Source organism: Mastigoproctus giganteus, chromosome 9, assembly GCF_048544385.1.
Source record: "Mastigoproctus giganteus isolate SK-2022 chromosome 9, ASM4854438v1, whole genome shotgun sequence".
Classification (NCBI taxonomy): Eukaryota; Metazoa; Arthropoda; class Arachnida; order Uropygi; family Thelyphonidae; genus Mastigoproctus; species Mastigoproctus giganteus.
The window spans coordinates 151,248,267-151,273,993 of record NC_143583.1 but is presented as its reverse complement, the minus strand read 5'-3'; the positions used below and the strand labels follow the sequence as shown (position 1 = coordinate 151,273,993).

The 25,727-nt window shown below is 39.5% G+C and overlaps 1 protein-coding gene across 4 annotated transcripts in view; it reads left to right on the top strand.

Moving 5' to 3' along the window:
* faf (ubiquitin carboxyl-terminal hydrolase-like faf) overlaps positions 1–25,727 on the top strand; it is a 1,326,265-nt gene that overhangs the window by 884,586 nt on the left and 415,952 nt on the right. The window lies entirely within an intron of this gene.

Sequence of the window (25,727 nt, the reverse complement as noted above, 5' to 3'; positions counted from 1 at the left end):
TAACTCAGCAGATTTATGGACAATAAATCTGCTGAGATTATGGACAATAAAAATAATAATTTTTTTTATTGTCCATAATTTTATTGATCACTCTAGTTCTAAAATATATTTATAAATCTGTAATATATATTTTTTTTGTTTTATTCATCTATATATGAAGTAAAATATTGAATTTAAAATACTGAAAAACTTAAGTTTTTGAAAATTTCAAAGGGAAAAAAAATCTAGCCAATACTTTGCAAGCCTTATAATACATCAATTGTGTTGCTTCGGCATTTTTAAATTGTAAATGACTACTGAAAACTTTGTCATTATTATCTTGATATCTTGCTTCCCAATGTTGATCAGACTCTTCTTTGGAACTTGAAATACATTGGTTTATTGATAATGCAAGTTATTTTTTTTTTTGGTAAAGTATAAAATAAACTACCTTGAGCTAAAGGTATTCTACTGCTTATTAAAGGGACAAACACCAACTTGTACCAAGCACTGTTTTTTATCTTTAATGCATTATTTTTTTGAAAGCACGAGACAAAAATTTCAAAATAGCTAGAGGTTTGAATAAAGTAAAATTATTTTTATTTATTATTTTTTTATTTTTTGTTTGAACTCTTTGGAAAAACAAGCAGTAGTCATCAATCTCTCATCTGGCTCCAACCTTCTTTTACAGCTTTATTTCATTACATTTATTTCCTTGTGAAATATATCTCCTTTTCATTGTTTAGAGCACCCATCTTAATGGGGGAGAAAGTCCAAATGCAAAGGTTTAAATTGTTTTTATAGTTGCAAGAACAGTTATTTATAATTTTCTACTTTATCACCTAAAAACATGTGGACAAGGATTTCAGATGTGGGGTTAATTAACTGCACAGAGTTTTTTTGTTCAAAACTGTTGTATGCAAGTTTTTTTTAATTTACGTTCTAACAAAGATTCCTTTCTTTATATTTTGAATCTTTTTTTTTTTTTTTTTTTTTTTTAAGTTATACATTTTCTTTGTTTAAAGCCCATCCCAAATTTTTTTTTTTGTGAATCCCAGCTTTATATTCAACATAAGAACTACCAACCCTATGAGCCACTGACTGATAGCATTATACATTTATACATATGTGGCCTTATTTTTCTCAAAAACAAAACCTTCTAGCACTGGCTAGACCATTGAATTGTTTTGCTCAAATACCCCATAAGCATAGAAACAGCAGTACTTCTTAAGTCCCCCTCCCCTCCCCAAAATCCAAGTAAAAATGTGACTATTTTAAAATTTCTACATAATTGCTAACAGGTTCCTTATATTTTATCATTCAATAGTTGAGAGAATTCCTTGGAAGTTTTTGTCATTCCAACAGAATGAACTATTTAGCAGGAGTGGCCATGTAGTACACATATGACTTATGGTCCACCTGAACAGGGAAAAAAAAAAAACCTAAAATAAAGTAATACATAAACTGTTGTAATATTTTATTTCTTGAAAATGTAAAAAAAAATTTAGAATAATGTAAAATATATATAAAAAATAATGTGTACTAATATAGGCTTTGGCGCATATTTTTAGCTTCATTGAAGGTAGGTTCGTGTTGCATTATGTCTCAATGGTCATAATCAAATTTTTGCATCATATCGGCATTGTTTACACTGTTCCTTTCACTGTAGATGTGTGGATATGACTCATTGATTAATGTATGAATAAATATACGATGTTTATTTATTAACATACTTCATGTGTGGTCAGTAAGCTCTGGACTCATTCTTTTCCTTTGAAAGCTAATAACTCATCCAGTCAATTTAAAAATAGCCATGTTTAAGAGTGTACCTAGTAATGCATATTTTTCTTCTGCCTTACTCATTTTTACATGTGTTTGGTCTAAAACAAAAGAAGTTACATAGGAAGTGTAAGCTGAAAGTAGACTGGGGCAATAAAATTAATTTATACTTACATATTACATTTTGTTACATTATTTTCATGTTAGCACTGTCCCCCTGCAAAATAGTCCTCTCCAGAATTTATATATTGATCCTAGTGCTTCCCCCCATCTATCACTTCCTGTGATTCAGCTTGAATCTCCATGATGTTTTTGAATCTTTAAATTGGATTTTCATTTTGCGGAACAGGAAGAAGTTACCTATTACTCAGTACAATCAGAGTGAGAAAAGAGCTATAAAGTATAGTTTATATCAACACAAACTTGCGTTAGTGTCTTTTTCACATAGTACAAATAAAGGTGATGTTGTTGTCCACATTGGCAGTAAAAGAGCATAGTTTGCACTACTGTTAAATAAGTGGGATTAGTATAGCTACATTCTTTTCAATCTGTAAGTTTTGTACATTGTTTTTAAATTAAATTTAGACTAGAATCATGCATCAAACTAGAATAGCAAACAGCTCATACTAGCAGTTCTCCTGTGAATAGTGATTATTATATATGTAATAGTAATAGCCATATAGTGCAGGGGAGCCACAGGTTTTTGCTGCATGCCAAAAAATAAATAAATAAAAGTAGATAAAAAAACACAAATTATTTGCTTTCCCCATTCACATAGGCAACTATCCAGTTGATCTTTGAATTTCTTTGAACTGTCAGCCTCAACTACTTGCTAAGGCAAGCTGTTCCAGCAATCAAAGACTTGCTGGCTAAAAGAAAACTTCCTACAACCTAATAAACCTCTTCCCCCGTAACTCGAATTTATGCCCTGAGTTCTGTAATTCTCTATAACAGTGAAAATTTCGCCTTCATTCATTTTAGAACCCCTCTCAGAGCCTTATAAATCTCATTCAAGTCACCTCTGAGGAACCCGATTGCCAAGTACTGTAGCCCACATAATCTGAGTCTTTCCTCATATGGGATCCCTTTTGCTGATTTTACTCTGCAAGTGTTCAAGTAGCTCGATGTCTTTTTTTCAGATGAGGTGTGCATACTTTAATGCAGTATTCAAAATGTGGTCTTACAATTGCCTTATACAGTGGGAATAATGACCTCCATATCTCTGCAGGATAAGGTTCAATAAATCATTGATAGAACAGCAAGGACTTTCCTAGATGCCTCTTTACACAGATTTTTAATTCAACCCCCCACAAGCGTATAATTTATTTTGGGATTGCTATTTCCGAAGAGTAACACCTTTCATTTTGCTGCATTAAAACATAGCTGCCACTTTTCTGACCATTCTTGCAGCTTGTTCAAGTCATCCTGAAGGAGCACTGCTTAGTGCTGATCATTAACTACCCTTCCAATCTTTACATCATCTGCAGATTTTGACATCAAGCCTTCTTGGAGCTGATGACATATACCAAGGGGACAAAGGGATATGCTGATGGCATATCCCTTTGTCAATGTTGTTTATGAAAATCAGAAAAAACAGCAGTGGTCCAAGAACCGATCCTTGGGGGAACCAAGGACCCAAGGATTAACTAACCGGTCAGTAGTTACCAACTTTGCTCCAGAACCGCCTTTATGTATTGTTGATATATTGGCACTTCTCTAATCCAAAGGAATTTCTTCCTAGTCCAAACATGCCCTCGTAATTGATGCCTCCGTAGCCAGTGGGCAGGAGCAACAGTGCGTAGCACATGCTTCTTGATTAGACTGGGGTTCGAGCCCGTGACCACCAAATACGGAAGTCACAGAAAGGTCAGGGAATAACCACCACATATCCCCGGAGCAATATGGCCTTAGTTGCTAATGCTCCTAAAAACCAAATAACAAACAAACAAACCCTCATAATTAACTTCAATGGTTCAATTCACTCCCTGTCGCTCTCCCTCAAAATTACTTGGTATATGCCATCAGCTCCAAGAACCTTACTTGCCTTTATGCTCAGAGGTTTTTCTAATAAACAGTAATCTGCAATCAATAATTTTATATGACTCGGCCTCATTTGCACAGCCTCTTCTCAGCACGAAAGGTCTTTCTTCAATAAAGACAAAGTGCCTGTTCTATTCATCCACATCAGCCCCTCGACGTGGGCACCTGTACGTGGTGAGGGGACCTCCCAGTGACGCTGCTGGACTTCCAGAATAGCATCACTGGGATCCAACGCCCACAGCCCAGGTTCCAGGCTTGCATCAATGGAATCCGGCGTGTTTGCCGTGCGCTGCGACCCGTGGAAATTCGGAAATGGGGATTCTGGTGGTTGAGGGGCCCAGCTTCAATACACCACTTTGGCCCCTGCTTCGACAAGACGGGTGGTCCTGGAAGGCCCGACTAGGATCAATCGGCTAGTAGGCTCGCCTGCGGGGGTCAACCGCGTCAATGCCACGCCCCTACCCTCATGGTCCGAGGGACAGGATTCAGGCTGGCGGCGGTGCGGGTATTGTGTCTGGGTAGCCCTGGCGTCCCACTCCCGAACGCATTTATTGCATGCCGTGTAGTGGGCGTCCCTTTGGGCTCCGTGGTGGGTGGGGAGCTCGGGCACTGAACAATTAAAAAAACTCCATGAATCCTGATAAACTCATTTCTTCAGGGGCCCCAACCCGGTCCCTATCTGAAAATTTAGACGGCGAAACAGATAGCATGATTGCTAAAAAGAGGCAGCGAACCGAATTACCATCAGGGCCAGTCCCAAGGTTCTTAATCATGCATTCTACCAATGAGACACCAATTGGTAAAATGTCGCCCTTTTTTATTCAAAAAGGGATAGATTGGTTAGCAGGTTCACCCAAATCAGTTAAAAGGCTTCGCTCTGGAGACCTTTTAATAGAAACTAAAAATGACAGGCAATCAGAACATCTACTCCGAACAACATCAATCTGAGGAATCCCTATAACAGTGACACCACACAGAACACTCAATTCATCGAGAGGTGTCATTTCGGAGTGGGACCTTCTCGACGTAACCGAGGAGGAAATCTGCTCCGAATTAAAACCAAAGGGAGTCATTGCCGTCAAGAGAATCACTGCGCAAAGGGATGGAAAAATTGTTAAAACCAGGAGCGTTATCCTGACTTTTAACTCTCCTAAACCTCCTGACGAGATTAAAGCTGGATACATCAACTGTTCAGTGCGTCCATACGTTCCGAACCCTTTACAGTGTTTTAAATGCCAGAAGTATGGACATTCTCAAATGGCCTGCCGCGGAGTCCTTGCATGCGCTCGATGCGGTGCAAAGGACCACGAAACAACAGTATGTTCAGCCGCAAAACCCACCTGTATTAACTGTGAAGGCGAACACCCGGCCTATTCACGAGCATGCCAGAGGTGGAAAGAAGAAAAAGAAATTCAACGGCTGAAGGCAGAGCTAAATATATCGTACCAGGAGGCAAGGAAATCGGTCAAACCCCTGAATATCAAGAAACCTACCTACGCCCAGAAGGTAGCAGGAAGATGTTCCGTCGGAACTCAGACGGACATGACCATTCCTCCAAAGGAGTCTTTCACTCCCATCGCACGTTACCTTTTAAGTTCTCAAAAACCTGCGCAGAAGGACCAATCAGCTGCCACTCCTATATCGGTACCTCCTAATGCTCCACAAGTTCCAAAGGTAACTATGAAAGAAAAGAATAAAAAAGGGGAAGTCCCCCTAGTACCCAAGAAAAGATGGATGTCGAGCAGAAGGAGGTACCCGAAGATTCAGTCTTGGAACTCTTTGCAGAGGAAGAAATGGACACAGGACAGCGTCCATTCTTCCCCAAAAAAAGATAAATCCAAGACTGATAAAACTAAGCCCTCAACACCTCGGAAGCCGCCTGATGGACCCACCAAGCCAAAATAATGGCTAAATTCCTACAATGGAATTGTCGTGGATTCCGGCGAAATATTGATGACATCAAGGCCCTCCTGCAAAAGCACGAGCCAGTTTGCTTTTGCTTGCAGGAGACATATCTAAAGGCAAATGACGATCCCACGATGCATAACACCACAATTTTTCGTAAGGATAGAATTGCGGATGGTGCTGTACATAGGGGAGTGGCTATCCTTGTGGGTAACCAGACCCCCAGTGCAGCCCTTGCTAATTACAACTAGCATAGAAGCTGTTGCAATTCGCCTTACGGTGGGATTTTTATTAACCGTCTGCTCTATCTATTTGCCACCTGGGACTGACATCTCCCAGGAAGACCTTGATGATCTTCTAACGCAGTTGCCTCCCCCTTTCTTACTTCTCGGGGATATGAATGGACATAACACCCTGTGGGGTAGTGCCAACATCAACGGAAGGGGACGAGTCATAGAGCATATGCTAAATGACCTTTCCCTTCTAAATACTGGAACAAACACCTTCTTCCACATGCCTACCCGTACTTTTTCTGCCATTGATCTCTCTATCTGCTCCCCTTCTCTACTCCCTTCACTCACTTGGGAAGTGGAGGAAAATCCATACGGAAGCGATCACTTCCCCGTGATAACCTTGTTACACAGTGGGAGGCTATGTCTTCCTTTTAGGTTACCACGGTGGAAGATTGATCAGGCTGACTGGACTGCCTTCCAACATCAGGCAAATTTTGATCTTAGCACAGTCAGTCAAGAGCCTATCAATGATGCAGTTAAGTACATCACAGAAAATATTGTCCAAGCAGCTGCGAATGCTGTTCCAAAAACATCTGCCCGGTTTCCACCATTTCCTAAACCTTGGTGGAATTCACAATGCACAGCAGCAAAACAAAGCGTGGGGGATATTCCGCCGATATCCTACCACGACTAACCTTATAGCCTTTAAACGTGCACGAGCCAAAGCACAATATATCCGCCGTCAGAGTCAAAAGGAATCATGGATCCGTTTTACATCATCTATTAACCAGTCTACCAACTCTAAGGTAGTCTGGGATAAAATCTGGAAAATGAAGGGAAAATATACATCCCACCCTTCTTCGATCCTAGATTATAATGGATGCGCTATTGCAGATCCAACTGCAATAGCTAATTCTCTTGGGGAAACATTCTCTAACATCTCTGCAACATCTTTGTATTCCCCAGAGTTCCTGGTCCTGAAATATAAAATCGAAAAACAGGCACTTAGCTTTAAATCTAAAAGCATTTATCCCTACAACGGGGATTTCACTATTCAGGAACTGGAAAGAGCCCTCGCTCTTTCCAAAGCAAGTGCCGTTGGGCCAGATGGCATCCATTATGAAATGATTAAACATCTATCACCAAAATCTATGGATTGTCTGCTCCTTCTGTATAACAGAATCTTTACTGAAGGGCAGTTTCCGGATTCCTGGCGAAAGGCAATCGTTCTTGCCTTCCCTAAGCCAGGAAAGGATCCAAAATTCACCACCAACTATCGTCCTATTGCTCTGACTAGCTGTCTGTGCAAAATCCTGGAGAGAATGGTTAATTCTCGCTTAATATGGTATCTCGAGTCAAATGACCTTCTCTCCAACATCCAGTGCGGCTTCCGAAGGAACCGGTCCACTTTGGACCATCTTATTAGATTGGAAGCATCCATCCGGGTTGCTTTCCTAAAACGCGAACACTTGGTGTCGGTGTTCTTTGACATGGAAAAAGCGTATGACACAACTTGGAGATTTGGCATTTTAAAAGATTTACATAGCCTAGGCCTTAGAGGGCATCTCCCCCTTTTTATTCAAACCTTTTTAGCCAATCGATCGTTCCAAGTTCGTGTGGGATCCTCACTCTCTCGCTCCTTTAGCCAAGAGGAGGGAGTACCACAAGGATCAGTATTAAGTGTCACGCTTTTTGCCATCAAAATAAATTCCATCACAGAACAACTTCCTCCGACTGTAAACAGTGCCCTCTATGTTGATGACTTTAGCATTTTTTGCCAGTCGTGCAACATGAGGGTTATTGAAAGACAACTGCAGAAAGCCATTGATAGTCTGAATTCCTGGGCACTTGCTAATGGCTTAAGGTTCTCGCCGGAGAAGACCGTTTGCGTACACTTTTGTCGCAAGCGTAATCTTCATCCTGAACCTGAATTAAGGCTCGGACAAAATGCCATTCCAGTAGCAGTGAACACAAAATTCTTGGGACTCATATTCGATAAAAAATTAACGTTTTTGGATCATATTCGTCAACTCCGCACAAAGTGCACAAGAGCCCTTAATATGCTCCGTTCGCTCTCCTCCTTATCTTGGGGTGCAGATCGATGCACCCTTCTACGGCTTTACCGTGCACTTGTGCGATCCAAATTAGATTATGGGTCCCAAGTATATTCTTCAGCCAGAGACAGTGTACTTCGATGGCTGGATCCTGTCCATCATCAGGCTATACGTATCGCTACTGGAGCATTTCGAACATCTCCTGTCCAGAGTTTATACGTTGAAGCAAACGAACCACCGTTATCGTTTCGACGTAAGCAGTTGTCTTTAAAGTACGCTTTAAAACTGAAATCCCTGCCAGACCATCCTACGTGGCCCTTCGTTTTTGAGCCACGATGGGAAAACTTATACAATACCCGTAAGACTGCCAATCATCCTTTTGGTATTCGTCTCCAAGAGCTACTCAATGAACTTAATATCAAGGTAGACAAGGTTGCCCAAACATCAAAGCAACCCTTTCCACCCTGGCATGCGACTTGTTGCTTAGAAACTGGGGAAAGTCGGACAGTCCATCATGTGTCTACCTGCAGCTTCATTCAGCACACCGAACTGAATATTCCGACTTCGCGCCAGTCTACACAGACGGTTCGAAGTCGGAATCATATGTGGGATCTGCTGCTGTCTTTACAGATAGCACTATATCAGAGCAGATTCCCTCTGAATGTAGCATATTTACTGCAGAGCTGCACGCTGTAGAGTTAGCCTTGGATCATATTAGTAAATGCCAATACCAACGGTTCATTTTATATTCCGACTCTCTTAGCATGTTACAGGCTTTAATATCTGTGAGGTATAATCCTCATCCAGTTCTGTCTAGCATTCAGCAGAAGATTCACGTTCTCCATGAACGCGAATATGACATCCGCTTCTGCTGGATTCCCAGCCACATTGGGATTAGGGGAAATGATTTGGCTGACGCCGCAGCCAAATCAGCAATTCCCAATAATAACCGCTGCCTGTTAGTCCCTTATACAGACTACAGGTAAATAATACACAAGAAGATTCACTCCCAATGGCAGGATTCGTGGGATAGACAGACTGCGAATAAATTATATCGTATAAAGCCTGTAATTGAACCGTGGCAGTCTAGTCTGCGCAGGAATTGTAAGGAGGAAGTTGTTCTAGCTCGTCTACGCATAGGACACGGTCATCTTACACATTCTTTTCTGCTGAGGGCAGATGACTGTCCTATGTGCGAGAACTGTGGCACAGTTTTATCCATGAGACACATTTTAATTGATTGTCCAGATTTTAGAAATATCCGTTTTACCGCTTTTAGTCATCTGACTGAGCCATATACACTCAGTCAGATTTTATCCGACAATGACAATGTGTCTGCTGTTTTTAGCTTTTTAAAATCAATAAATATCTTTAATCGAATATAAAGTTTACATTTTTCCTTTATATATTTGTTATACTTTGGACATAGTGACCTAACTAATTAGGTCACTGAAAATTTAAACTTTTTTATAAATGACATGGTCTTTGGCGCATTATAGCCTTAGTAGCTAATGCGCCAATAAAACCAAACCAACCAACCAACCAATCATCCACATCTGAGGATTGTCTTAGGCTTTCCCGCATCCAGTGCACAAGAGTCCAGTCTGATTAGCTTTTTTCTTCTTTGTATTCACATACATGAAAAATTTCTTGTCCTCATTCTTTTCTCTCTTGGCCAGTGCTTTCTCATACACAGCCTTGGCATCTTTAACCTTATTTGTGATACTATTACAAATCAACTTGTAGCTGTTGTAGGCTTCTGTACTTTTGATTGCTCTTTACCTATCCCACGCTATCTTTTTCTGGTTTATTTGGCTGGCCATATCATCCATTTTGGCATCCTCCTACAATATTTTCTTAAAGGTATATATGCATTCATGGCTTCGGTGATTTTTTTCTTTAAAGGTATTCCGTAATTCAAATGTATTCGCCCTCACTTTGCAATCTACCCAATTAATAGATGCCATATATCACCTTAACTGTCGAAGTCCCCTTTTATTTAAACAAAAGCAGTGTACTTGCCTTTAAACTACTACAACATGTTTCTTTATATTCCAACTGACAACTACATGATCAATACCTGCCAGTGGTACCTGTGTATTAAGCCCCATAATATCATCTAATTTATAAGTAATTACGAGGTCAAAAATATTCACACCCATAGTATTATCTCTGATGTGCTGGTACAAATAATAATCATATAGTTTATTTAGAATAATTTTTCTCTAATATGAATTTTTCTTCCACTTATTCTAATCAATCTTGGGCATATTGAAGTCATCAGTAATAAGACATTTGTACTTGCTTTCCCATTCCATCTGCATGTAAAGCTCTTGTCACACTCTTCACATTCTTCTGGAGGTTACTCCCACTTTCATTATATCTTTGCTTCCAACTAAATCACATCACGCAGATTCTATTCTGGCAGACATAACTTCAAACTCAACAAAAGCCTTTTTTGCATTAAGGCTGCTTTTGATAAGAAGCATGACACCACCACCACCCCTTCTATCTTCCCTATCTTTGCTAAATACATTATATGTACCATAGTGGAACTTGTCATTCTCAATTTCTGGGTGGCACCGTGTTTTTGTTAGTCCTATTATGTCAGCCATTTTATTGTTTGTTGCCGACCGGGCTAGCCAGGTGGGTACAGTGCCTGCCTGGCAACCCAAAGGTTGCGGGTTCGAATCCCGCCTCGGGCTTGGATCATAGTACTGCAAAAACCTTGGGAAGTGCATTACGGCCACAGAAGCCGATGCACCAACAACTACCAAAAAAAAAAAAAAATTTATTTTTGGCACTCCTGACATTACTGTAGACACAGTTAAAACTAAATATTCTTCTATAGTTTATTATTCTGACACACCCCTTGAAGTTATTTAAGCTTGTCCCTCTCATTTGAAACATTGAAACTCTCGGAACATCTTGCTAACTGCCTATCGTGGCAACAAACAAGAATTCTTGAGGTGAGTGCAAGCATTACTTTGACCAATATCAAAGTTCTCTTTACCCCATTAAAATCTGACATTCTCAAGATAACATCATCAGTTGTTGTTCCCAGCAAAATACATCCTGGTTCTGGTCCAACTATCCTTATTACAAAAAAGGTTACCTGTTTCCCTGACAATAGTGTCACCTAATATAACTAGACTTGACAGGTCACAAGATAATTGAGTCCCTGAGGTGCTACCATTTACATTTGTTTCTAGGGCAACCATTCATTTCTTCAGTGACTCAAATTGTCATAATGCATCAAGTTTTGATTTGAGTTCGGCACATTCCTTACATCAGGCGCAAAGAAAAGAATTTTCATTTGAGCTAGGTATCCGCTTGGCCAACCTTAGAATACATGCCACAGTCTATACAAATGACAAACTCATAGCTCACACCAGAAATGCCTGCAAGCATTTCTGTCTGGGTCACAATATTCTTATCTGTCTTATTTGTGCTCATTTTGACAAGCTACTTCTAGCAGGACATGATATAGCCATAGGGGATGAATTTTTGCATGTTCATTGGAAAGAGCAAGAAAGGGTTAAGTGCATACTTGGTGCTCTGATGGGATTATGTGTGGACTTGAAGAATAAGGTTCAGCACAGGGATCCAGCAAAAGGTGATATGTTGTTCATATTGGCACTAATGATATTAAGCATATTAGATCTGAGGATTTAATTAACAAGTACAATGTTAGGAAAAGTCTTGGGTTGGGATTGATATTGAAAGCATCTACAATACCACCTAGAATGACAAGAGGGAGTATATGACAAGACCTATGTCAATCAATTCAACCCTAGAGAGACTGTGCAAGGTTTGTGAAGGTACAGTTTTTCTCAGAGTGGTCTGTACTTGTTAACGGGAGGGACACTGTGCTCTACACTTAAAAAGAACAGGTGCAAAATATTCACTGGTGCTATCCAAGCAGTGTTTGGTGAGTTGAAAAACTGCTAATCTGAGGGGGAGTGAGACACAGGCTAATATATTAGCATTAGCAGATGTGAAAATGATTCTTGTACTACTATAAGAACATGCAACAGTCTGGTAAGCACAATGTCAAGCATTTCAAGACATGCTGGTGATCCTTGTATAACAAACAAATACATGAGCTGTCTTAGGATTACTAAGAGTAAATACAGTTGCATATACTTGTACACTCATGCTAGGAGCCTAGTAAATAAATTTGATGAATTTGAAGAACTGATCAAATTATCAAATGCAGGCAGTCTCGGGGATATCAGAAACATGGTGTCTCTCAGATATAAGGGATTCAGAATTTGAATTTTAGGAGTACAATGTGTACATGAAGGAGAGGAGGGGGAAAGGGGTTATGGTCTTACTTAAAAAGCACATAAAATCTAAGGCAGTGCATCCAGTGGACATGGGTAGCCAGTGCAGTGGTTAGTCAGTCAGTTTGGTGTAACATAAGCACTGTAAGAACAACAAGGGTAGGAGTGTTATAACAAACAGCTGTACAGGCGTGTGGATTGGGCCAGTATTTCAGAACGTCTTTTAATGAGAGACTTTAACTGTCCAGAAACTGACTAGACCCTGTGGTTTCATCACTCACACAGTAGCAAGAGTTTTGTGGGTTTATTGGATGATTGTTTCCTATGCCAGTATGTTAGGTAACAAGAGAAAGCATTTCTCTTGATCAGATTATCAGCAATGACCCTTCATGCTTCAAGAATCTGTAGATAACAGACCCACTAAATGGCAACAAACACAATATATTGATGTGAGATCTACTCAAAATGTCAAACACAAGGGAAAAGGCTTGTGCTTTCATAAAGGTAACTAGAGGAGTCTCAGACAGGTTTTAACTTCTGAAGTGGGACCAACTGACGATGTTACCAACAGCAAATTCTACATGGGTAGCATTCAGGGATGTTATCATAGAATCTACCAGGCTTTTTATACCAAATAAGAGACATAGTTCAAAGCATCGACCTAAATTAATATTAAATGAATCGATGAGACTTTTGACAGCTAAGAAAAATGCAGCTAAAAAAACGTCTGTATCATCTGATATAAATTATTAGTATTAGTAATGGCCGCATGGTGCAAGAAAGCCTATGGCTTATGCTGCACCAGCCAAAAAAAAAAAAAAAATCCGAACAAAACAATGATAAAAAAAAAAATATATATATATAATAATAATTAATAAAAGAAAAGGAAATTAAACCTATCTTCCTATACGCTTCCCTGACCCGAAGGTACTATCCAGATGACCTTTGAATTTCCCCAAACTCTTAGCTTCTACCACCCATGTAGGCAACTTATTCCAGTCATTTATAACTCACTGGCTAAAATAAAACTTCCTGCAGTCCAATCTAAACATTTCCCCCCGTAACTTGAATTTATGTTGCATCATTTATAATCTTGAAAATTTCGTCCTCATTCATTTTACTGATGCCTCTCACAGCCTTAAACACCTCAATCAAATCTCCTCTAAGGTGTCTAGTTTCCAAACTCTGCAACCCACATATTCGAAGTCTTTCTTCATAAGGACGCCCTTTTGCTGATCTCACCGGGCGAGTTACCCATCTTTGCACCCTTTCAAGAAGCTCGATGTCTTTCTTTAGGTGCGATCTCCATACTTGAACACAGTATTCCAAGTGTGGTCTAACAAAAGCCTTATATAATGGGATTATCGTGTCCCTATCTCTACTTGCAAAAGTTCGATAGATCATCGATAGGACACCATGGGCCTTCCTTGCAACCTGTTTACAATACTCAGAGAATTTCATGTCTGACCGTATCGTAACACCCAAGTCCCTTTCCTCCGGTACTGGGTTTAGTTGAACTCCACCAAGTGAATAAGTTATTTTGGGATTTCTGTTTCCCAGGTGTAATACCTTACACTTTGTTGGATTAAAGCATAGTTGAATTATCAGATGATATAGATGTCTACAATAGATATAAACTAATCTGCAATGAAGTCACAAAGAAGGTTAAGCATGCTAAGGTAGATTGTGCGATATCAGTGGCAAAAATGCAAACAAATTCAGCCAAGACTTCTTTACTTATGTAAACACTAGAAAGAAGGGGGGTGGCAAATGTGAGTCAAATTCTGGCAAGGAACTGAATGATTTTGTGATAATTGAAAAGAAAGTATAGGAGAAATTTTTGAAGTTAAATGTTAAAAGTCACACCTGGGGTGGATGGGAGCTATTCAGTTATGTATATTGGCCAGAAAATGACATAAGCAAACCTTTAGCCATAATAATGAGAGCGTCCGTGAATTCAAGGGAGGTCACTATGAACTGGAGATGTGCAATTATGTCCCCTATTCACACACACACACACACACACACACACGCACGCACGCACGCACGCACGCACACGCACGCACGCACGCACGCACGCACGCACACACACACACACACACACAGTAATGAAAAGGAGAATAATTAAAGACCTGTTAGCTTTACTTCCTTTTCAGGAAAAATAATGAATTCACTGGTTTAAAAAAGTAATGTACGATCAGCTAAACAGGCATGCAGTTATACTGCAGACAGCATGTATTTCTTAAGGGGCTCTGTATGATTATATACTATGACACAGTTTCAATGGAACTGGTTGCAAAATATAATTTTGACATTGTATAATCAAATATTTCAGAAAAATATTTGATGAAAGTCTGCTATACAAATTGGAGCAGTGTAGCATTAAGATCAGGTTGCTCTTATGAATAAAGGGATGGTTACCTGGGAGAAGACAGAGTGGCTATCAATGGACCCTGCTCTTCTTTGTCTAATGTCATTAGAAAAGTCCCACAGGGTTCATAGCTGGGCCCATTGTTGTTTTCTGTAGTTATTAATAGTATTGATTAAGGTATATCCCACATATATCTATTTATCAATGATACAAAGATTGGCAGTGTAGTTAATCACAGTAATCAGGGTATGCTACTACAATAAGATTTAAACAAATTAGGCAGATGTGCTGAGAAGTGGCAATCAAAGTTTAATATTGACAAATACAAGATACTTCATATGGGAAGTAGTAAACCCAGATTAATGTACCTTCTTTGTGGTACCACACTAGGGGCAGTGGAGAATGAAAAAAGACCAAAGATCAGTTATGCATCAGATATGAAGTTTAGTGAGCAGTGCAGACAGACTGTAAGGACAGCACATGGGGTATTGTAAAAAAATATACAGAAATTTTGCCAGCAGGGATAAGGAGGTGATTATCCCAATGTATAAAGCAATAGTTAGGCCACATCTTGAGTACTACATACAGGTCTGGAAGCGTCATTTTAGGAGGCTTATTTTATTTTACATTATTTTACAGGTTGGAAGCCTCATGCTCCAAAAGATCCACAACAGATGTGGATCTGTTGGAACATGTGCAGATAAGAACAGAAAGATTGATACAGAGTAAAAGACTGTTACTAGGAAATGCTTCAGTTTTGCAAATCACAGAATCTGGGGACTAAGCACCTGTGAGATCTGATTGAGATGTTTGAGACCTTAAATGGATTGAGTAAGCTCAATGCTGATTGAATCTTTCCTCTTGCTCAGTTTAATCACATATGGAGGGACATAAATTCACATTTAATATGAGAAACATGGAGCATATCCAGGTTGGATGTGCAGTAATTTGGTTTCAGCTAGAGAGTTGTTTATTTTTAGAACAAATTCCCATCTGGTGTTGTAGAGGCTTGTAGTTTGAATAAATTCAAGGAATAACTAGATAAACTGTTAGAGGGGGATGGACAGATGAAATGGGAAGTGTTGGATTTTTTTTTTGCTGATGCTGTATGCTTTCTTTTTGCATTATTTCCCACTAATACTGAATATAGTATTCGAGTGTGTGTGTGTGTGTGGGGGGGGAGATTTCAGAAACAAGCATGCAGAATTAGCTGCCAAACATCTGCAACAGGCTTCATCCTTCTTTTATGCTGGTACCAGATTACAAGTTTATTATAAAGCAGTGGTTGATGTACAGAAAAATGGCAACAAGCCTGGGAAAAAGAAAGCAGCACATTATTCCATGAGTTCTAAAATCTTGGAAGTCTAGCATCATACATAATAGACAAGAAGTTATATTGGCCTGACTTCATATATTCACATCCACTGAACTCAGCTGCATCTACCTATGGCCACCAACCCACTAGTATGTCCCTTCTGCAATACACAGCTCACAGTTCAGCATATCCATGACTGTTTTCCACCACAGACACCCATGTATCATTAGCCTAAATATTAGCTTGATACATTAGATGTGTCAGAAATATATACCTACCTCAAATGGATGAAATGCTATAATACACTTTAATTTCTAGTCACAAACCTTTTACAAAACTATGTGTTATTTTTATTTTCATCATAGATTAGATGGATTATTGCCATGAAAAATATATACAGTGATAACCCAGTTTAATGTAATACAATAAAATATACGAAAGCAGAAGCTTTTGTATACAAAAGCAGAATATACAATAGCAGAAGCTTTTGTATATTTTATTGTATTGTATTAAACTGGGTTATCACTGTATATATTTTTCATAACCATGGGCCCCAGTACACCAGGCCCATTCGTTACAATTGGATTATTGCCATGCGCTTCTGTCATATAGACCAAACAACAATGCAATTCAACTAGCAGTCTATTTTTATATAAATACCCATGAAGGGAATCATGCACATTATAAAATATAACTTTTTTATTTTATTCCTAAATATTGAATTTTTTATAAATATATATATATATATTGAAATTATGTTCGGTTAGGTGTGTTGCTTTGTTACTCTCTGGGATGTGATTTTTAGTTTCCATTGGGTTCTCCTCATCATTGGGAATGGGAAATTCTCCATGTTGAACTTGTTTCATTGCAAAAAAAAAATGTATTTCCATATTCAATTTTAATTTTGCCATCCATTGAAAAAACCTATAATTTTTAACAGTAATAACAATCTTCATTATGGACTGTTGGTTCATGCCATACTGAGATTTGAATAGGCTGGCCAAATATAATATTACAGCCATTCTTACATGAGAAAAGATCTTCAGATTAGGCCGTGCAATGCAGCCCAGTACCATCAAAGACATGTGTAAAACTGAGTTTGGATTAACAGTAGAAGTTAAACAATTAAAAACAAGACATCCTGCTTGTTCCTCATTTGTTGTCTTGTGCCCAATGGGACAGTCCTCGTTAAATCATACAAGCATAGATGAATGATAAAATCAAGATCAAATAGCCCATTGAAACATCAGATGAGCTATTTGATCTACCAACCAAATCCTGCCCCCCTTCTGAGACAGGGGATTGGCAGTGTGCAGTGTTTTTTCCAGAACGTTCCAAGTAGTTCCAACAAGCTTCCCATTCTACAAACCTGCATGATGATGGCTGACTCTGATTACATTTTTCTTGTTGAAACGTGGTTACGCAATAACAGACAACTATACATTCTTGCTAATCCTCTTGGATATAAATGTGTTGGCACTGGAAGAAATGAAAAATGGGGTGGAGGAACCATGATCCTGTATAAAGATGAATATCAGTCTACAAAGGAACACCTCTCCAAATCAGATAGTTTTGAAGCCACCTGTGTTACTTTTTTCAATGGGAAAATAAAATTACAAATCTGTCTCCCGAGCAGACCAGAGATTCGAGAAATGAGCTCTTTGCATGGCTTGCCATTAATTTCAATCCAGCTGTACATACGATCCTGTTAGGAGACTTCAACATGCCAATTCCAAAACATACCGACACAAAAAGAAATCTTGACTCTCTTCTTTCATAACTTAATCTGAAACAGCTGGTTACTGCAGCAACTAGAGGTAACAGTTGGACATTTTCTATTTCAATACACCTAGGATTAGATTAGCAGACAATTTGTTTCGCTTTAAGTCAGACCACAATCCCATAGCTGTAGAGACTACACTCTGTGTTGCTGGAGCCAGTCAGAGGGACGGCTGAAATTTTAACAGCATGCACAGAACAACCTTTTCTTTAAAATATATCAAACCAAACACCATCCTCAAAGAACTTCGAGAATACAAATGGCAAGAATTAAACATAAAGCCAGCAAAGGAAGCTCTCCAGCTACTGGCCCTAAAGCTCACAAAAATTGCCTGTGGAGGAGCATTGAGGATTATAATGATAACTGGGAAATCCAAAAACAGGCTTAATCCACAGATAAAATATGCCTTTCTAAAAAGCCAAGGACTTTACAGGAAGTGACTGAAGACAGGACATCCTAATGACCACATTCAATACAAAAAAGAGGGTGCTCAATTCATAAAGCTGAAAAGACAAGCACATTATGCAGCCGCCTTATCAAAGTTCAAGCAGGGCAAAAGGATTGTTGATGATTAGAGAAAAAAGGGTCTTGTGACTGCCGAGGTCTTTAGCGAATGGTCCAAAAAGACATTTGGACAATCTCGTGTGCCCAATCAATTAGCAACTGAAGAAAACAGAAAGTGTGTAACTGACCTCCTTTCCCCGAATCCCAGAAAAAGAAGAACCCATCTCAAACTTACTAAGAAAGACACCTCTAACAGTCATCACAGTTGCCAAAGAAAACCTCATGAAAGCCATAAATGAACTTCTTAATAAAGCAACTGTTGGGCCTGATAACCTCCATCTTTTTACAGCAAAAATCAGCAGCCTTTACATTATTGAGGTCTTGCATCACACCTTGAGGTGTGATGCAACACCTCAATAATGTAAAGTGTCTTTTTGCATAACACCTTCACTGAAGGTGAGATGCAAAAAGATACTCTCCCCTGTATAACTAGGGGCTCACTTCTGGTGAGTATGGACTTGGCAAACCCAGGGTCCTGAGCTGGATATCATCATTCTTCCCTTTCTTGGTGATTCCTTTCTACCTCCTCTCTCTCTCTCTCTCACACACAGGGTAACTCCGGAATTTTTTTTTTTTTTTTTTTTTCTCTGGTGTGGCGTTAGCCTTAGGCTTCCTTGCGCCATATGGCTAATAATAATAATATGGAACAGCTGCATAGTCAGGTCCATTCCCAAAATAAAGAAACCAAAAAATGCCAAAGACTACGGACCCATGGCCATAAGTTGCACCTTCCTGAAAATTTTTGAGAAGACCCTTCCCTCACCCAACACAACTTCGGGCATCATCTTCTGTACCTACACTCCGTTTTATCTCGAAGATCAACTGTCACAAATCTCTTTTAGACCCTTTTCTGGATACAGAAAGCTCTCAACAATAAGGAACAGCTCGATATTATCTTCCTTGATATATCCGCAACTTTTGACAATATCTCAATAACTGCTCTGGAACACATTTTATCTTACTTCTTCAAAATACAAGGCAAACTTCTGAAGATTTTATGTAACATTTTGAAGAAAAGATGCCTGATAATCTCTAATGACAATATTATTGACCGTTACTTTAGCATTAGTAGAGGCATTTGATGCAAGAAAGCAAGCTTATGCAGCATCAGCCAAAAAAAAATAAATAAATAAATAAATAACCACTTCCGCTTCACCCCTCTGTTCATTCGAAATACCTGTCCAGCTGAGCCTTAAACTTATTTAAGCTATCAACTTCCATGATAAGGGATGGAAGTCTGTTCCACCAACCAACCACCCGCTGGCTAAAGGCAAATTTCCGCACGTCTATCCTACATCTGTCTTTCCTCGATTTGAATTTATGCCCTCTCAGGTGATTATTCTGAGCAAGAGGAAGAATCCCATCAGCATTGAGCATGCTCAAACCATTCAAGGCTTTATACACCTTTATCAGATCACTTCCCAGGTGCCTAGTCTCCAGACACTGTAATTCGCAAAACTTAAGCATTTCTTCATAAGAGCACTCCCTTTGTTCCATTCACTATTCACTAATCTTGTTGCCCTTCTCTGTACTCGTTCCAGCAGCTCTACATCCTTCTTGAAATGAGGCCTCCAGGCCTGTATACAGGCCGCACTGACCTGTACACAGGTCAGTGTGGCCTGACCATTGCCTTATACAAGGGAATAATCACCTCCTTATCCCTGCTGGTAAAATTCCTATATATCATTGACAATACACCATGAGCTACTCTTGCAGCCCGTCTGCACTGCTCAGAGAACTTCATATCTGCCTGCACAACCAATCCCAGGTCCCTTTCATTCTCTACTACTGTCAGTGTAGTACCACAGAGTTGATACGTTGCTCTGGGGTTGCTGTTTCCCATATGTAGTACTTTACATTTGTCAATGTTAAACTTCGTTTGCCACCTCTCCGCCCTTCTACTCAACCTTTCCAGATCCTGTTGCAGCAGCATAGTGTCAGTAGTTTCCTTGACAACCCTGCCAACCTTCGTATTGTCTGCAAACTTGGGCATTAAGCTTGATATGCCATCATCAATATCATTTATAAATACAGAAAACAATAATGGACCCAATACTGAACCCTGAGGGACTCCACTAATAACATTAGTCCACAATGAGCAGTGTCCATTGATTACCACTCTCTGTCTTCTCCCCCTCAACCACCCCTTTATCCATAGCAGCAGTTTGCCTCCAATGCCACACTGCTCCAATTTGTGCAGCAGTCTTCCATGTGCAACAGTATCAAAAGCCTTTCTAAGATCCAAGTATACAATATCAAGTTACTTCCCCAATTCTATTTCTGAAAGGAAAGGAAATTTCTGAACCCGAAGAACTTGCTAATGCATTTGGCTCGTCTTTTGAATCACTCTCAGCTGTCTCCGCCTATGAACCAGCCTTTCAGATGCTAAAACGCGATACAGAAAAGTATAAACTGAATTTTAATACCGCTCTCCAACATTCATACAATCTGCCGTTGACCATGACTGAATTGCTTAATGCGCTCACAAAAGTGAAAAACAGTGCTCCAGGTCCTAATGGAATTTATTACTCAATGATTTCCCATTTAAATGAAAGATCATTAAGTGCTCTCTTACTACTGTATAATAGAATTTTCTTAGAGGAATATTACCCCACCAGCTGGTGCCACTCTTATGTGCTAGCCTTCCCGAAACCAGGAAAAGACCACACAGACCCAACAAACTATCGACCTATCTCCTTAACAAGTTGCTTGGGAAAAACAATGGAAAAAATACTTAACACCCGACTAACGTGGTATTTGGAGACTCAAAACATTCTGAGTCCAAGCCAGTATGGTTTTCGGAGAAGTAGATCGACGCTCGATCTCATTATCAAAGCAGAAGCAAATATTCGGAACGCCTTTCTAAGAAATGAGCACTTTGTTATGATATGCATTGACATCGAGAAAGCATTTGATACAACTTGGCGTTATGGGATTCTTCGGGACTTACATAAATCTGGTCTTCGGGGTCATCTCCCGAAATTCATTCAGAACTTCCTATCTAACAGATCCTTCCAAGTCCTCTACCACTCGTCACTTTCTGGCACATATGTTCAAGAAGAGGGAGTTCCCCAGGGCTCAGTGCTGAGTGCAACACTTTTTGCCATCAGGATCGATTCTATAACTAATAGTATACCTAACACCGTTGATGCATACCTGTATGCCGATGACCTTGCCATCTCATGTCATTCTCAAAATATGCGACTTATTGAGAGACAACTACAAGTCACCATTAATAGAATAGTCTCTTGGGCCAAAAACAATGGCTACAGAATTTCTAAACCGAAAACAACTGCAGTACACTTCTGTCGTAAACGTACATTGCATCCTGATCCAAACCTCCAGTTAGACTCCCATTGTATTACATTTCAACCAAGCACTCGTTTTCTTGGTATAATACTTGATAAAAAATTAAACTTCCTTGAACATATAAAATATATTCGTACCAGCTGTCTTAAGAAACTAAATATTCTCAGAGTAATCTCCTCTATGTCTTGGGGTGCAGATCGGTACATGTTGCTACATTTATACCGCTCATTAATTAGATCCCGCTTAGACTATGCATCCCCTGCATACGCCTCAGCCAGGCCAAGTGTCCTGAAATGGCTTGATCCCATTCATCATAGTGCACTTCGAATAGCACTGGGTGCCTTTCGTACATCTCCCATTTTAAGTCTATATACGGAAGCCAATGAACCGCCGCTAGACCTTCGGCGACAAATTCTTCTCCTAAATTATGCCGCAAAAATCAGCAGCTTTCCACATCACCCGATATGGCAATATCTCTTCAGACCAAAATGGGAAAACCTCTATCGTACTAAATCACGTCTCAACAAACCATCTGGCATTAGGCTTCAAGCTATAAACACTAGCTGGGGAATCAGCATGAATAACATAATGCAGGATACTAGCATGCAAATTCAGCCATGGCAAATACCCACAATATACGTTGACAGATATTTCCAGAAATGGGGGAAGAATAATCTTCCAGATATTAACATCAGACAATTACATCTGGCCCACTCAATTCAGTTTAGGAGTTATATGCAGATATATACAGATGGATCCAAGACTGCCAGTAAGGTTGGTACAGCTGTAGTCCTGCCGGATGCTATCATCGCGAAACAGCTTCCCTTAGAATGTAGTAATTATACTGCTGAGTTGTATGGTATTTTACTAGCCCTGGAGAAAATAAAAGAAGCCTCATATACTCAATCCATAATATATACCGATTCATTAAGTGCCGTGAATTGTATGCAAAGTAAACGCCCCAACAGTCATCCTCTGGTACAACAAATCTGGACTCAGTTAATGGCAATTCATGCACGTGGTCACCGCATAATTTTTTGTTGGATTCCTGGACACTCTGGAATCCCAGGAAATGAACAGGCAGATTTAGCTGCCAAAAATGCTTCAAATCCTATTTCTTACAATTTCAGGACACCTTATGTTGACTATAAATCCATTATACAGTAGACCTCTAAAGAACAGTGGAAACATATATGGGAAAAAGAAATAAATAATAAACTTTTTGAAATAAAGAAAGAACCCAAACAGTGGCGATCCAGTCTGAGAGGAAATAGAAAAGAAGAAACTGTACTAGCGCGACTGCGCATAGGTCACACATACCTCACTCACAGTTATCTATTAAGAAAGGAAGATGCCCCACAATGCAGTAACTGTTCATGTCCACTCACTGTAAAGCATATCATTATCGAATGCCCGCTATATCTAAGAGAACGAAAAACTGCTTTCTCCTTACTTTTCAAAAATTGCAATCAATTAACACTACGTAATATTCTGGAAGATCGTCAAGATATGGATGACGTTTTTGTTTTCCTAAAATCAATTGATAAATATCACCTTGTTTAAATTTTTATCAGAATCAGCATCAACATCAAAGATATACTAGTCAGAAATCAGTGCATTATAGCCACAGTTGCTGATGCACCAACAAACCTAACAACAACAACAACATACAATATCAAAGTTATTCCCTGCATCCAGTTCTTTTGTGACAGCATCATAGTATCCAATCAAATTGGTCAGGCAAGACTTCCCCTTAACAAAATCATGCTGTGTCCGAGCTATAACTGAAGTGTTCTCTAGATGATCCTGAAGTGCTTCTTTAACCAGTGCCTCCATTAATTTTCTGGGAACAGAAGTTAAACTCACAAGTGTATAATTACTTGTGTCAGCCTTTGATCCTCCTTTGTGAATTGGGGTCACATTTGCACATTTCCAGTCCATGGGTACCTCCCCTGAATCCAAGGAAGCTCTCATAATTATGGCTAAGGGTTTGCTTATTTCCTTTGCTGCCTCCTTTAATATAACTGGATAGATCCCATCCACTCCAAGTGCCTTTCTTGTGTTTATCTTCAACACTTTCTCCTCCACTTTACTCTCAGTTATTCCAAGATTCTCTAGCTTACTGCCAGTGTTGAATACATCTCTGGCATTCCCCTCGCTGAATAACTCCTCGTGTGGGAATGTCGATGCAAAATATTCATTTAGTTTGTTAGCTACCTGAGCAGGATCATCAACAGTTGACCCATTGATATCAAGTGGACCAATCTGATTCATCCCCTTCCTTCTAGAGTTTACATAAGTAAAGAACTCTTTGCTGTTTTTCTTTGCATCCCTTGCCAAAGATTTCTCGTAATCTGCCTTCGCCTACCTAACCTCCTTTGTAACTTGGTTACAGATCAACTTGTATCTATCATAGGCTTCTGTGTCACGTGTTAGTTTGTATGTATCCCATGCATTTTTCTTCTCTGCCATATGTCTCATTAGTTCATCTGACCTACATTTAGGCCTAAACCTTGAACAATATTTCTTAGTTGGTATGTAAAGCCTAGTAGCTTCCAAGATAAGTTCTTTGAATGCTTCCCATTTTTAATTTGCTGTTGATAACATCATCAGTTGGTCCCACTGTATAGAATTTAAATACTCTCTCAGTCCATTGTAGTCGCCTTTACGAAAGGCGTGTAATTACCTCTTTAGGCGTGTAGTTACCTCTTTGAGTAAATCCCACTTCAGCACACTGTGATCACTGCCACCTAGTGGTTCATTTATCTGCAGATTCTTAATGCATGAAGAATCACTACTGATAATCAAATCAAGAGTATTACTCCCTCTAGTTGTCTCCCGAACATGCTGATGTAGAAAACAATCATCCAATAAATCCACAAAAGCCTTGCTAGTGTGTGAGTGACCAGCCCCCAAATTCCATTCAATATCTGGGAAATTAAAATCCCCCACTCTGATTTACTGGCCCACTCTATTTCCCTGTACAGTTTCTTATTATACTCATCAGAGTCATTAGGCCTATAGCACACTCCTACTCTCAATTTTGATCTCCCAATGCTTATGTCACACCAAACTGACTCGACACTGCACTGTCCAGCGATGTCGACTGGCTTCACTTCCTTGGATTTTATGTATTTCTTAACTAATAGCATAACCCGTCCTCCCTTCTGTTAACAAGTACAGACCAAGCTGAAAAAAATTCTACCCCTTGAGCCGTGCACAATCTTTCCAGGGCCGAATTGATCAACAGGGCTCTCATCATATACTCCCTCCTAATCGTGTCTTGGCAGAATTGCAGACACTTTCAAATTCAACCCTAATTCACGGCTTTTTTTCAACAGTGACCTGTGCTTGTTAAGTAATTCTGCTGGTCTCCTACTCTTAATATCATTAGTGCCAACATGTACAACTATATCACCTTTTGTGCCCTTAAAAGATGATATCCGCTCTACAATGCTCCACTTCATTTCACAGGGAGGCATTCTCATTTTCAAACAAATCAACATGCCAATAACACAATAAATGAACTGGAGTATTACTTCAGCTGTATTGGACTACATTTAAACCCAAGAAAACCTGCCCAGATGACAATTACAAAGAAATAAGAGCAGGAACAATATCTCTATGCTGCTAAGCAGGTGCAAAATTCCAAAGGTTAAATCGCATGTAGGCCTTGGCCTAAAATGGGATGATGGACTAACATTCTCCGAGCACTTTGATTACATCAAAGCAAAAACATATGCAGCACTCTGGGCTACTAAACAGGAATTAATTGGCATAAGAAATCCAGATCTTGTTAAAAAGTATATCTTGAAATGTATACTTCCCATCCCACTGTATGCTTCACAGATTTTGTCTTCTGCTGCACTGAGCAACCAGAAAGTTTTCCTAAGTATTGGCTCTGGAGATGGCTACAGGATCTCAAATCACCCATTTGCTATCTCTAGAGCCATCCTACTTTCCAATCTCAGTATTTCTCCCTGGAAACAGATTATTAACGTAAGAAACATTTTCACATTAGCCCAACTGCTGACAGGAAGATTATGCTCCCCCCAGTATTGACGGCTAGTTTCACTCTCATCGAGAAGCCCCAGGAATGCTGAAACAAGACA